We start from the raw sequence: 16048 nt of genomic DNA on the forward strand, positions 1-16048 counted from the left end.
TCAAAATAATGAATTGAAGTTGGCCTTAAGTGTAATAGGACCCCAGTTACTGTACGCGATCGTCTACTGAGGTGCTCCCCGCCGATTGTTGGAACGATGCGAGTCGGGCTGGATCTCGATTCAAAAAGGGTTATCATGAGTTTATTGTTTAAATTGCAATCAATGAAGGAATCTTTTAGCCATATGTCATCATAGATAAATTAGTAGTATGTATTTTTAATTAATGTTTTTTTACATTATAAGAGCCATAAATTTAACTAAGGATTTGCTTTTGAATCACAATACCTATTCAATAAACATTGAAACTTGGATTCAAAAAATTTAGGGGATTAGAAGCACCATTAAATGTGAACACAAAGTTAATATTTGAAATCAATGAAATCATAATTAATGGTTTAATAATGTAATAAGTTAGACAATTATTTTAAAGGGTGAGAACATTTAGCTTTTAGAGTTGAGATTTAAAAAAATATTCAAAACCTCCTCGGTAGAGGCATGATTATATACCTTGGACTAGCTACTTAATAGAGTAGAGTACATTTTTATGAACACACATCCCTATGTTGAAAATGCCATTTTGAATGTTTGACTTTGAATTTCAGATATTTACCATGAGTTGTTTTTTCAAACACTTAATTGCTCATGTTTGTAGTTTGACTATGACTTCATAGCCTTTGGTTATGAATTTTATACATTTACCATGAGTTGTTTCAAACAGTGAATTGCTTAGGTCTTTATGTAGAAATGAAAGACAGCGTAACAACAAAATGAGCAATTAAAATTCAATTGAATTTGGAATCAATTTTTTCCTCCACGGTCAATTTTGAATGATGATTCGAAAAGATTAAGACAAAATCGAAAAGGAAAAATCACAAGACAATTAAATATTGATGGGTAAAAACGAACAAGACGAACACTAAATCGTAAAGAGATAATCAAAGAACATAGTTTCATTCAAATGTGGTTAGAAACTAGCAAACGACCCCTTAGCAAAACAATGCTTAATATTATCTTTTTAAAAACTATAAAATCAAAATAAGAACAAAAAGAATTATGAATATTAACTAACAATCATAATTATATATTGAACACGTAAAGTCTTTCTGTCCAGCATGAAGTATAATTTCAATGTTGTCATCATTTAGTGGTATATATGCCATTTGGTTGTTTCTTACTAGTACAGAGACCTGCAAAACAAAAGCAAAGCAGTGGTTAAGTATTTAAAAGTATATTTCAATAAAACATATTTTCACCTTAGTCTTAAGAACCAGATATTTGTGTCTATCTTTAGCATGCCCAGTGATTATACAAATAACTTTTATAGTTGTTATAGAAAAAGAATTTTTTTTTAAAAAAGAACATATTAAAAGGCTATTTAATAAACTAGTGTTACAAAACATACTTCCCAGGTTGAAAAACAACCACAGATGAATTTTGACAAACCATATAGCTTCATTTTGATGCTAGTCGTGCAAATTGATAATTATTCTATTTGTGTTTTCTTTGTTCCTGAAAAATCATGTATATAATTTTGTTACTTAAAAATAAAAAATAAAACGACATCGTTTTGGTTATGGAAAACGTGGGTTCAATTAAAAGAATTCATTAAGTTTATCATTACATTAAAAACATTGAGTTAAAAAAACAAGGCAAACATAATTTATAAACCTAGACTCTACCGGCTTGAAGCTAGTTTTTCTATCTTCATTGTCCATCATCTTTCTCAACATCTTTGTATGTTCTTCAATTTGATTTCCAATAATTATTTTTCCTTCACTGTAAAAGTCTGCATTAATAAATACTTTTTTGAGATAAAAGAAAAAAGATGTGTTTAAAGAGAAGATAGAAAAAACTGAATATCCCCTCTTATAAAATAATTACCTCTTGTTCCAATGACTTGGTTTTACGTTCCAATTATACCATCTTTCCTGAGATCTTATATTATCTACATATTTTCTAACATCTACAATAAAATTAAAAGTAATGGTTCTTTCTAAGTTGCAATAAACAACTAAAAGAATATGTCTACAAAACAAACCTTGTAGGTTGACACCCTTGTGAAGTTGGTGTCATAGCAGTAAAGCTTCCAAAACAGTTTGCCAACTGTTTATTTCATCATCAACAACAAACTCATCAGTAGAATCTCCATCTGACAAGACATAGTCTTTTTCCTTCGAAAAAAATGTAATCTCATACCGTCTTGGTTTTCAGTGAATTAGACATTCTATTTCAATAAGAATTTACCAATAATAACCATATGTGGTTAAAAATAAAAAGTATTTGATAATATTTAATACTGTAAAATGAACAAATTTGTTTCGTTTTTCTTTAATTTGAAATCTTTGTTTGTATTCCCCGTGATTACTATTATTTTATGCACGATTGCTTAGAAAAATAAAAACTTAAAAATTAGTATAAGAGATAAGAAGGTATCTAATAGACTAATAATCTTACTTATAAGTTTAAACGCGACCTAGAAATGAATCTACAAAAAACAAATTACGTCTTCTTTTTTTAACTCTCTAAATCACAATCGATCTAAGAGATAAAAAAAAGGGGGATGCAATTTGGTTTTTGCAGATTCATTTATGGGTCACGTTTAACCTTAGAAGTAAGATTATTAGTCTATTAGATACATTCTTATCTCTTATATTAATCTTTAAGTTTTCATTTTTTTAAGCAGTCGTGCATAAAATAACAGTAATCACGGGGGAACACAATCAAAGATTTCAAATTTAAGAAAACAGAATAAATTTGTTCATTTTACAGTATTAAATATTATCATATACTTTTTATACTTAACCACCCGTGGTTTGGTAAATTTTTATTGAAAAAGAATGTCCAATCCACTAAAAACCGAGACAATATATTTAAGATTACATTTTTTCTGAAGGAAAAGACTATGTCTTGTCAAATGGAGATTCTACTGATGAGTTGGCTGTTGATGATGAAATAAACAGTTTGCAAACACTTTTGGAAGCTTTACTGATATGTCACCAACTTCACGAGGGTGTCAACCCACAAGATTAGTATTATATATATATATATATATATTCTTTTTGTTATTTATTGTAACTTAGAAAAAACCAATAACACTTTTAATTTTATTGTATTTGTTGGAAAAGATGTTGACAGATCTAAGGAGAGATGCAATAGAATTGAAACCCAAGTCATTGGAACAAGAGGTAATAATTTTTTTAGAGGAGATATTTAGTTTTTTTCTATATTCTCTTTATGTACACCCTTTTTCGATTACCTCAAAAAAGTGTTTAATAATACAAGGAAAAATAATGATTGAAAATCAAATTGAAGAACAAGCAAAGAAGTTGAGAAAGATGATGGACAATGAAAATAGAAAAACTAGCTTCATGCTAGTAGAGTCCATGGTTATAAATTATATTTCTTGTTTTTTTAACTCAATGTTTTTAATGTAATGATCAACTTAATGAATTCCTTCAATTAAACCCACGTTTTCGAAAACCAAAACGATGTCGTTTTTTTAAATATAAGTAACAAAATTATATTTATGATTTTTTAGGAACAAAGAAAACACAAATAGAATAATTATCGATTTATACAGCCAACACCAAAATGAAGCTATATGGTTTGTCAAAATTCATTTGCAGTTGTTTTACAACCTGAGAAGTATGTTCTTTGACACTAGCTTATTGAATAGTCTTCTTTTAAAATTTTCTTTTCTATAACAGCTATAAAAGTTATTTCTATAATCACTAGATAGACACAAAGATCCGGTTCTAAAGACAAAAAATACAAATATGCTTTATTAAATTGTACTTTTTAATACTTAACAACTGCTTTGCTTTTGTTTTGTACGTCTGTGCATTAGTAAGAAACAAAAGAATAATACCTATATCACTAAATGATGGCAACATTAAAACTATACTTCCTGGAGAGAAAGATTTTACTTATTCAATAGATAATTCTGTTATATTCATGATTTTTTTTATTCTTATTTTGATTTGAGTTTTTAAAAGGATGATATTAATCATAGTTTTGTTAAAGGGGTCGTTTGCTAGTTTCTAACCAAATTTAAATGAAACTATGTTCTTTGATTATCTCTTTACTATTCAGTGTTCGTCTTTTTCGCTTTTTCCCATCAACATTTAATTGTCTTGTGATTTTTTCCTTTTCGATTTTGTCTTGTGATTATATATATATATATATATATATATATATATATATATAAGGTACCCATCGGGGCTGGTTTCGGATACGGGTACCCGACAGGTAGAACCGTCCCTGTACGCATCCCCGTTTATTGCATTCGGGTGATACCCATCCTCATCCCCGGTTAACTTGGGGATTTACCCGGTCAACTCGATTTCGAGTACCCATCGGGTACAAGTTTTTTTGCCATCTCTAAGTGTCCATAACAACACCCTTATTTGATGATTATAAATAATAATAGTTTTAAAGTTTAATAGAAAAACTATATATATATATATATATATATATATATATATATATAACGTAATTTTCGAGTTTCTTTGAATAAAATCTAATAATGATAATATATAAACAAAAATGATAGTGATATCCATTTGTGAATCCGTTAAGTCACAAACAAAGGCCACCTTCATTGAGAAATAAAATAAATGAGAAAATATATGGTTAACCTTGATTCGATGAGTTTAAAGCTGTCCAATTATTCTTGCTTGTTTATATCCTTTCTCAACTTCACATCCTACAAACAAAAGTGATTTAATTAGGGGGGAACAAAAAAAAACAATTAAGGGTAGCACAAACTGTGAAACAAATACAAGTGATTATGCAACTTATTTAACATGTAAAGCCACTAGAACTTCTTAATGTAATTGCACATGCATGATAGTTTGAGGTTTTCAATTACAAAATGCAGAAAATGTTTTTAGTAGTTTATATACTTTGTATCATTAGAAAAGTAGAGAATTTAGGGGTGTGTTTGGGTTAGATTTTTTTATCACAAAAGTGATTTTTAAGAAAAGTGCTTATTAGCTTGTGGCTTTTAGGAAAAACGGTTTTTAAAAAGTGTTTGGATAAGAAAAGTTGATTTTTGTGAGTAAAATGACTAAAATTAAAAAATTAGGATTTACTAGCTTTTTGAAAGCTTTATTTTTGTCTATCCAAAAACTATTTTAAAAAACGTTTTTTTAAATACACAAACACTTTTTTAGCTTATTAGCTTTTTGAAAAGCTAAAAAGCTAATAAACTATTTTCAAAAGCTATCCCAAACACCCACTAGGTATAAAAACAACACTGTGGAAGCTCAACACCAACTTGGCTTAGATCATAAGTTGTAGATTAGTTTCCCAACATGAGGTGTGTCTAGTGTCTACAATGGGTCTTTTAGGCAATTAATGTGTTTTAAAACATCAAATTCTAGTTTTAGTAGTAAGTTTTCTCTTAAACTTGTTTTTATATTCCACAAATTAAACTAAAATTATACATATAGATGAGCATGTCTTGAGACTAAAATCAAACTCAATGAAGGAACCAAATGAACCAACGAGTACCAAATCAAAATGGATGGAATTCAGCTAACAAGTTGAAAGAATACTAAAATATAACTTCAAAGAATCACAATTGAAAATTAGGGCAATAAACCCTCAATCTAGCAATGCATCTCTGCAACATCATATTTTTTCTACATTTCTTGTGCGAATTTAAATCAACCCAAATTATAGTTATTGAACAGTTTACCTCATATGGAAGGCTTCTAAACAGTTTTCTTCATATCCTCGCCGGAAGAGCGGTTTCCTGACGCTCACCTCCGATTCACCGTCGTTTTCAAAGGTTTTCGCCGGAACTACATGTTCAATGAATGTGGTTGAAGACATAAGAAAGTGTGAGACTTTAGCAAATGCTCTAAAGTCTTCGGAAAGACTATATGAAAATGAAAACCTAAGAGATAAGTGTTGTAAGACTTTAAGTATTTTTGTAAAAGCAATAAAAAGCTAGTCATTTAAACTTTGAAGGGGAGGTTTTTGAAAAATCTAAAAACATGATATATTCTGATATTGTAGAAATTGAAAAAGATATCCCGGATATCTTTTTCAATTTCTACAATATCAGAATATATCATGTTTTTAGATTTTTCAAAAACCTCCACTTCAAAGTTTAAATGACTAGCTTTTTATTAATACTTAAAGTCTTACAACACTTACCTCTAAGGTTTTCATTTCCATATAGTCTTCCAGAGGACTTTAGAGCATTTGCTAAAGCCTCCCACTTATGTCTTCAACCACATTCATTGAACATGTAGTTCCGGCGAATACGTTTGAAAACGACGGAGAATGGGAGGTGGGCGTCAGGAAACCGCTCTTCCGTTTGAAAACGACGGTGAATGGGAGGTGGGCGTCAGGAAACCGCTCTTCCGGCGAGAATGAGATACGATCAGCAGCATGCGGTTAGGATTCCATTACTCGAATGGTCAAACAGGAACGAAAACAGCGACGTCGATTTAGGGTTTGTTAGTGGCTACCGTAGAGAGAGAGAGAGAGGGTGTACACTCGGATGGATCTCTCAACTAGGCTGCCAGAAAACTGAATCGACCATGGCAGCACATAAAACTCTCTCAATCAGTTTTCAGACTCAACTGTCAACTCGTCGGGATCTCGCAGAGAAATAACAGCCACCGCTCTTGATTCAACTGAGGTCACCAACAACTCCCGTTTGAAACTTGTTGATGCGTTCCTTCTCACTTCTCGATCTTTCCTTGTATCTCATGTTAAACTTGTGATCCAAATCTGATTTTGAGTGATGAGACATCGACATCGACTTGTTACGGGAGGAGCAAGCTGAGAACGCATTCACCGGAGGTTGGATACATAATCTTCCTTCACACTCTCTCGCTGGCTTGGCTACTGACGGGAGAGTTTCATCGGAAAATAATCAGAAGTTAATCGGAAAGACATACCCTCTCTCTCTCGATCTTTTCCGATTTTCTGGAGGGGATAACGCAGACAGACACACACTACATGAACACATTGATTTATTTTTTTGCTTCTTTATTCAGATATCGATTCAAATGGAGATAAGGTGGATTTATGGTAAAAGGGGATGCTATTTGAGGTTACAAACAAAGTCCTTTTGAAGGAATGCCCGAATTGATGGTCCGATTTTGAGAAAAGGACGATTCCCCTGCAGATCTGCGATCAACGACTGTAACCAGAAGACAACAGGATTTCGGCATTTGACAACTTTGGTCCCTAGGTTTAGCATTCCGACATAGTCTACCCTCAATAGAGTTATCTCTACTGATTTCCGAAAATTACACACTACCCCCTGGACTTGTAATTCCCAATTACTTTTAAGTGGATTGATTTGTTTTAATTTTTTATCATTATTATCATTTTTTATTATACCTTGCTTATTTACATAATTAATTAATTGACTATTAAGTAGAAAAAAATCATATAAGCACATTGTTACATTAATTAAACCGCTAAGGACTCCGTATTTAATAATCATAATATTAATATTCCTCTAAATAAGTTAAAACTGAAACGGACTATTACAGCCTTCAAATGTTTTAAGTGGATCACACGCGCGCCTAGCCTTGCCGATGACTTTAATCCACAAAATAGCCCAATTTAGGCGCACTTGGCATCGGTCGCTAGGAGTTGAGGTAACTTTTATTTTTTACGGGTTCGGGTCAAGTGGGTTTGACCGACGTGGCCAAAGATTTTACCGGCGTTGACTTTGTTTTTGTTGATGAGGTGACAAAACCTTGTAGAATCCTCTGGAAAGATCAGATAGGCTTGATGTTTGAATTCAGATAAGAGCAGATAACGATATATGGTTCGAGTTCAAACCGCCACGTGTTAGTCTGTGAGAGGTCGGACTTAGTCAGTGGGTATGATTTTTTAGGAGCCTCTAGGGTTTGTGTTCACTATAAATAGGACCTTCCAAGTCTCATTTACATCACATGAAATTCACATCTCTCTCTCTCTCTCTCTCTCTCTCTCTCTCTCTCTCTCTCTCTCTGTCTCTCTCTCTCTCTCGGAGATTTCTTATAGTTCTCTGAATATTCACTTTGCGTTTATCGTTTTCCATATATGTTGGAAAACCGATATATTTGCATTAAATCTTGAGGTTTTACTCTATTTTTTACAGCCCTAGAAGTGAAGTAAAAACCTCTAAGGACATGAGTAAGATCCGTGCAATTTTCTATAATTAAGATCAGCCATCACACATGTCACTATTACTTTATTGTTTCGCGTTTAAATTCGTCTAATAACATGGCAGTTTGTTTCTACTCATTTCTTATAATCAGATATGATTGTAATGCCCCAAAAATCATGACATAATTTTTTTTCTTTTTGATTAATAAATCGTTAATACATTTCTTTCTCATGAAACCAAGGTAACCAAGAGTTAGCAAAAACATCATCAAATCAGAGTAATTCACAGAATGCGGAAAACATGTGGTGTGTGCCCTGCAATCGTCCTGAGCTCTTTCATTTGAACACTGGAGTACCTGAAACATAAACTGAAAACCGTAAGCACAAAGCTTAGTGAGTTCCCCAAAATACCATATAACATACAACCATAAAATATCATGCAACATACATGTAATTGTCATGGGCTCCCCCGCATGGTCTTTGTCCGGAATGCCATGGGATCCACCCATGGTCTTTGCCTGGAATGCCATGGGCATCCACCATGGTCTGATATCCAACTGCCTCGGGCACCCCCGAGGTCTTCCTGTAACATCCTGACTCTCAGGTATAATATTTATATATTTATTTTTGGGATTGAATGAGTGACTCGATGAGTTGTATGCCCGACTCGTCGAGTAGAATCAGATTGGTCATGTGGGTTTAATGACCAACTCGACGAGTCAGAGAGCCAACTCGCCGAGTTGGCGTTGTGCGAGGAAACCCTAAATCTCGGGGTTTGTGTCCTATTTAAAGGACCTTAAGCCCTCATTTCCGCATCCCTCATCACCCTTGAGCACTGTGAAGAACCCTAATCGAGTTTTAGCTTGTTGTGTGAGAAAGAGAGGCTATCTTGAGCATTTTGGTGCACCTTGAGAGAAGAAGAGGAAAGTATCAAGGCTTGGAGCAAGGAGGGACGTTTGGATCTAGAGGTTCTCAGAGGATAGCTTCTGTTTGAGGTAAAAATATGATATCTTGATCATTTTCCTTGTGAGATCTTAGTTTGGGTGTTCTAGGGCTTTTCCCCATCCATCTTGTGTTATTGAGTCCCTTGAGCATATCTTGAGGTTGAAACCTCAGATCTGGATTGTAGGAGGTCTTGTGAGTCCAAAGACCCAAGCTTTATGGGGCTAGAGGCAAGCCTTTGAGCACCAAACCCTTGTGGGAGCTTGTATTGGAATTATGGAGCAAATATGCAATGCATGAACGTAAAGATCGAAGCTTTACGTGACATTCGAGCCTTGGGAGACTAGATCTAAGGTTTGGAGTGGTAGATCTACCTTAAAACGTCTGAATGAGAATAGATACTGAATGGACTCGTCGAGTCAATGAGCTGACTCGACGAGTCGGCTAGGGTTTTCCCGATGAGACTGAACACGCGGTAACTCGACGAGTTGACGGGTCAGGTCGGCGAGTTGAGTTGGACTTTCATGAGGGTTCTGAGGAACTGAAGGGACTCGACGAGTCGCATAGATGCACTCGACGAGTTGGGTCAACATGGACTGTTGACTCGAGTGTTGACTTCTGTTGACTTTAGGGTTTGGTCAACTTGAGGGATAAAGGTCATGGAGGGGTAAAATGGTCTTTTACCCATCCCAAGAGTTAAAGAGGGACTATGATGAGTTTATTTAGAGTTGTGATCTTTACGTGTTAATTAGAGATGCTTATTACATGTAGGCGGGGTTAGACTGTTCGAGGGGTATTCAGTTTCCTTGCTTGCTTACGAGGTGAGTCTTCTCACTATACTTACGTAGAGTGGTAACCTTTGTGTGAACGGAGGGTCATATGTGCTTATATTGAGTATTGTGATATCCTGCATTATGTCTTTGTGATTTATGTTGTGTATTATTCTGAGCTTACTGATTTAGGACCGAAGGGTCCACCCGAGTTGTGGGACCGGAGGGTTCCACTAAGACACACTGACTGGAGGGTCTTATTCGAGTATAGCCACGAGAGGCTAATGAGATGTGTTTGGTATTTTGGGGAACTCACTAAGATTTGTGCTTATCGTGTTATGTGTTATGTGTTTCAGGTACTTCTCAGGATCACGGGAAGGCACCGACTTAATTGTACACTCACGAGTGGAGATATGATTTCGAGGATCCTGGATTGTGTTTTGAACAATTTATGAACATGTGTTTTGATAACTAAATAGTTTGGGGTTTCTGTAATTGTGATAATGAAATTAATGTGATTTTAAATGAAAATTTTGTTTGGAAATTTACGGTGTTACAAGTTGGTATCAGAGCCTTGGTTTGAGGGATTCAGATATACCTTCGGGTGTGTCTGGACTTAAACTGGGGATTTGAGAAAAAAATTCAAAAGAAATGATTTTTCAAAAAAAATTCGAGCAAGAGTTTCAAGAGAAAAACGAGATGGAGCAGTGTGTACAATCAGCCAGAGCCCGAACGGTGATTTTCCAAAATACCCTTACTTATTTGTGTTATGAGATATTTATGAGATGTTATGGATACATGCTAGAGGATAGGCTAGGTATTTCATATTTAGGGCTAGAGTTGCCTGATTTGTGATGCTTTTGCCTAGGAATTGCTGCTATCTGTTGTTGCCTTGAGTATGTGCTATCTAGAAAGAGTTCTGAGTCGAGGGTTAATCTAGGAGAGATATCTAGATGAGTATATGAGGAGTATACTAAGAGAGTGGCCTAATATCTGTGAGAGATAGAGTACTTGTGAATTGGGATCCTAGGAGGAGGACTTGGGGTGACTACAGGTTGGTGTGGAAGGTAGTATTGGGCCCGTACTACTGAAAACACCGGACTTGTATGCAGCCCAAGTAAGAATCCTTAGGGTACTAAGGAGCATGTAGGGGCGGGAATAGAGTGTGAGTGTAACATCCCAAAATTCAAGCCCAAAAATTTCATTTTTGATTAATTAATTCATAAAACATTCATTAGAAAATATTGTATAACACGTCATCTCAAAAACCAAGTATCATGTTTGAAACCCACAACATAAACAAATGTCATATCAGAGTACAATCCCAGGAAACACCATGCGGAAAATCATATGTGTGTATGATGCCATGCTACGCCGCCGACTCCTTCCCCTTAGACGAAGAGGTACCTGAAACCAACAACTGAAACCATAAGCACAAAGCTTAGTGAGTTCCCCCATCATACCACATACCATACAATATCATCGGTATCTTTCAACCGGTAACCATTCATTGGTATCTTTCAACCGGTAACCATTCATCGGTATCTTTCAACCGGTAACTGGGGACTATTCCACCCCCTACCACTAGCATACAATACAAGACATAAACATGCAGTCAGGCATATCCGGGTACTAACCTACCCCTCGGTCCTAACGACCACTATCAGGGAAACTATCCCTATCATGCACGTAACATATCATACAGATATAACTCATAACCAAACACATAACCAGACCAAGATAATTATCACAAAGACAATCATCTTCTAAAGACTCCTCATTGGTGGGCCGGTATTATGGCCGTAGACCCACCCCTACTGGAAGGTAACTCACCTCGTACAAGTAGTCGCTGATAATATGTGCGGGAAACCTCCGTCCGCTGCTGCTCCGGAAATCCTCCGGCTACAACCCCACAATACTCAGTTAGAAACTGATCTCTATACTTAGGGTAAAATGACCATTTTACCCCCAACCAAGTCAAGTCAAAGTCAAAGTCAAAGTCAAAGTTAACTTCCAGTTGACCCGACTCGCCGAGTTGGGCCGTCAACTCGCCGAGTCCCCCACTCTCTACTCGTCCTTATCCGTGCACCTACTCGTCGAGTTGGGCCGTCAACTCGACGAGTTCCTCTCCCATTCGAACTCCATATGAAAACTCATCCGACTCGCCGAGTTTATGAACAACTCGTCGAGTTCACCTTCATCTGATGAACAACTTATGTCCTCAACTCGCCGAGTTGATGAACAACTCGCCGAGTTCTAAGGAGATTCCCTTGGACTCGCCGAGTCCGTTCATGCACTCGCCGAGTCCCATGAACTTCCAGCACAATGGCTTAGTCCAGAACGTTGGGTCACTCCCTGGGACCCCCTTAAAACCTTTCCACACTCAACTGGGTTCTTTTGACCCTCAACAGAAAGGGGCAAAACCCTTAGACTCGCCGAGTCCAAGGATGGACTCGCCGAGTCGGTTACATCCCTTCACTAAAACTTCGGTTTCAGATGAACAACACTTAACCAAATGATAGATCCCAACCCCTGGACTCGATCTAGCACGTAAAGTTACAAACTTTACGTGCATGCATGGGACATTAGAGCTTAAAAGGCTCTAAAATGGTTCTTTTGTTGCATGGGGCCTTCCTTAGGTGCAAAAGCAACCTAGATCTGACTTGTGACTCATAAAATGACATGATACAGAAGCCCAAACCCCCAACCATGTTTGCAACATGGTTGGCCACCAAAAATGGCTTATAAAAGCCCTAAATCACCTCAAAGGGGGATCTAACAAATGAATGAGCAAGGTTCAGACTTTATACCTTCCAAAGACTGCTAATGATGAACCAAACTCGAATCCTTCAGTCCCCTCTTGATCCTTCTATGCTCTTCCTTCTTCCTTGAGGTCAAAACTCACAAGAATCACTCAAAAAGCCTTAGATCTTCTCAAAAACGGCTAGGGTTTGATATGGGGGTCTTCTGGGAGTAAATGGGACGAAGGAGGCCGAGTTAAGGTGTTTAAATAGGGCACACACCCCTGGATTAGGGTTTTTGCCCAAACAGGGTCTACTCGCCGAGTCCGGGAACCGACTCGGCGAGTTCATCACTTAAGACCCGCGATCCTTCTTGCTTCTACTCGGCGAGTTAGTCCTTCGACTCGCCGAGTCCAAGGCCAAAAATGCAAATTATTAAGAGATTAAATTAAAAGAATACGTACTAAGAACCAGGTGCTACAAATCTCCCCCACTTATTTTAGACTTCGTCCTCGAAGTCTGCTGCTTGCTCCTGAAACAGCTCGGGGTAATGCTCCATCATCTCATCCATCGGCTCCCAAGTCCACTCCGACCCCTTCCGGTGCTGCCACTGCACCTTCACGAGTTCCACTCTCTTGTTCCTCAGATCCTTCGACTTCCGGTCGAGGATCGCTACAGGCCGCTCGATGTAATTCAGGCTGTCATCAACCTGAATGTCCTCCAAAGGCACCACTGCGGTGTCGTCCACCAGGCACTTTCACAGTTGCGAAACATGGAAAGTGTTGTGTATCTGACTAAGCTCGGCAAGCAAATCCAACTTATATGCCACCTTGCCCACCCGGGCTAGTACCCTGAACGGTCCAATGTATCTGGGGCCTAACTTGCCCCGCTTCCTGAATCGGATGACACCTTTCCAAGGCGACACCTTCAGGAGAACCTTATCCCCTACCTGGAACTCCAGGTCTGATCGACGCTTGTCGGCATAACTTTTCTGCCGACTCTGAGCAGTCTGAAGCCTGCTTCGGACCTGCTGAATCCTCTCGGTCGTCTTGAGCACCACTTCGGTGCTCCCTATCACTCTCTGTCCAACCTCGCCCCAACATATCGGGGTCCTGCACTTCCTCCCATACAACATCTCGAAGGGAGGACGGTCGATACTCGCATGATAGCTATTATTATACGAGAACTCCGCCAACGGGAGGTATGTATCCCAGCTACCTCCGAAGTCTAATACACATGCCCGCAGCATATCTTCCAGAGTCTGGATGGTCCGCTCGCTCTGGCCATCCGTCTGCGGGTGAAAGGCGGTACTAAAATGCAGACGAGTACCCAACTCGTCATGGAACTTCTTCCAAAACCTGGAAGTAACCCGTACATCTCTGTCTGAAATCACGAAGACTGGCACTCCGTGCCGCTCCACCACCTCTCGGATGTAGATATCGGCCAATTTCTCGGCCAAGATGCTCTCCTGAATCGGGATAACGTGGGCGCTCTTGGTCAATCGATCCACGATGACCCATATAGAATCCACTCCCCGTGCGGTCCTGGGAAGCTTGGTGATAAAATCCATCGTGATGTCTTCCCATTTCCACAACGGGATATCCAACGGCTGCATCTTGTCGTGTGGCCTTTGGTGTTCGGCCTTGACCTTTCTGCAGGTCAAGCACCGCTCAACGTACCATGCTACATCCCGCTTCATGCAGGGCCACCAATAGTCCAGACGAAGATCCCTATACATCTTCGTTGCCCCTGGATGAATGGAGAATCGGGATTTGTGCGCCTCCTCCATCAGGACCTGGCGCACGCCTCCATGATAAGGGACCCACACCCTGCGGTGAAGGGTCAACAACCCTCGGCTATCATAATCGAAGGAGGAAACCTGTCCCACAATCCGCTCACTCTTCCGATGCTCCTCCTTCATGGCCTCCTGCTGGGCCTCCCGGATCCGCTCCAAAAGCGGAGTCACCACTGTCATCCGCATGCAGATACCTCTGATCGGTGCCACCTTGCGGCTAAGCGCATCGGCCACCACGTTGGCCTTTCCTGGATGGTAAAGGATCTCACAGTCGTAATCCTTTACCACGTCCAATCACCGACGCTGCCTCATGTTCAGATTCGGCTGATCCATGAGGTACCTCAAGCTCTTGTGGTCCGTGTAAATCGTACAACGAACCCCATAGAGGTAATGTCGCCAAATCTTGAGGGCGAACACAACAGCCCCCAACTCCAAATCATGCGTCGGGTAGTTCGCCTCGTGAGGCTTCAGCTGCCTCGACGCGTAGGCGATGACATGCCCTCTCTGCATCAATACCGCTCCCAAACCTGCGATGGATGCATCGCAGTACACAACAAAATCCTCCATGCCCTCTGGCAGGGCTAAGATTGGCGCCTCGCACAATCTCTGTCTCAGCGTCTCGAAGGCGGCCTGCTGCTCAGGCCCCCAACGATACACCACCGACTTCTTAGTCAGTTGGGTTAGCGGAACTGCTATCTTGGAGAAGTCCTGAATGAATCTCCGATAGTAGCCTGCCAATCCTAGAAAGCTCCGAATCTCAGATGGAGACCTCGGAACCTCCCAACTCATCACGGCCTCCACTTTGGCCAGATCTACCGAAATCCCGTTCTGGTTGACAAGGTGCCCAAGAAACTGCACCTCGCGCAACCAGAACTCACACTTGGAGAACTTAGCATACAAGTTCTCCCTCCTCAAAGTCTCCAGAACCTCCCGCAAATGCTCCTCATGCTGCTCTCGCGTCTTGGAGTAGACCAAGATATCATCAATAAATACTATCACTGACCGGTCTAACATCGGTCTACACACGCGGTTCATGAGGTCCATGAACGCGGCAGGAGCATTGGTGAGCCCGAATCGCATCACCACAAACTCATAATGGCCATAACGCGTCCGAAACGCAGTCTTCTGCACATCCTCCTCTCTGACCCTCATATGATGATACCCCGAACGTAAATCAATCTTGGAGAACCAAGATGCTCCTTGTAGCTGGTCAAAGAGGTCATCAATCCTCGGGAGTGGGTAGCGGTTCTTCACCGTTACCTTATTCAGCTCCCGATAATCTATACACATCCGATGTGACCCGTCCTTCTTCTTCACAAACAGAATCGGGGCTCCCCATGGTGAACTGCTTGGTCGAATGAAACCCTTGTCTAACAGCTCCTGAAGCTGTGTAGACAACTCCTGCATCTCAGGAGGAGCCAACCGATACGGTGCCTTGGCTATCGGAGCCGCACCAGGGACTAGGTCGATCCTGAACTCCACCTGTCACTCCGGAGGTATCCCAGGCAACTCCTCGGGGAATACGTCCGCAAACTCTCGTACCACGGGCACATCGTCCACCGTAGTCCTACCCGCCTCCCGGGTATCCATAACATAGGCGACATAACCTGCGCAACCCTGCTGAACGTAACGCCTAGCTCTCGCTGCTGAACATAAAGCTGGTCCTGATCCGTACC

General features: G+C 39.4%; 1 long non-coding RNA gene across 1 annotated transcript; it reads right to left on the reverse strand.

Moving 5' to 3' along the window:
* Nucleotides 1-924: 924 nt before the first annotated feature.
* LOC145136658 (uncharacterized) lies at nt 925-7148 on the reverse strand. Its single transcript, XR_013720638.1, has 3 exons — nt 5702-7148; nt 4638-4705; nt 925-1187 (listed from the first exon to the last, which is right to left on the reverse strand). It is a non-coding gene; the product is annotated as an uncharacterized LOC145136658 (long non-coding RNA).
* Nucleotides 7149-16048: the final 8900 nt, after the last annotated feature.

Source organism: Lactuca virosa, chromosome 9, assembly GCF_052849685.1.
Source record: "Lactuca virosa cultivar CGN04683 chromosome 9, Lactuca_virosa_CGN04683_v6, whole genome shotgun sequence".
In the NCBI taxonomy this organism is placed as follows: Eukaryota; Viridiplantae; Streptophyta; class Magnoliopsida; order Asterales; family Asteraceae; genus Lactuca; species Lactuca virosa.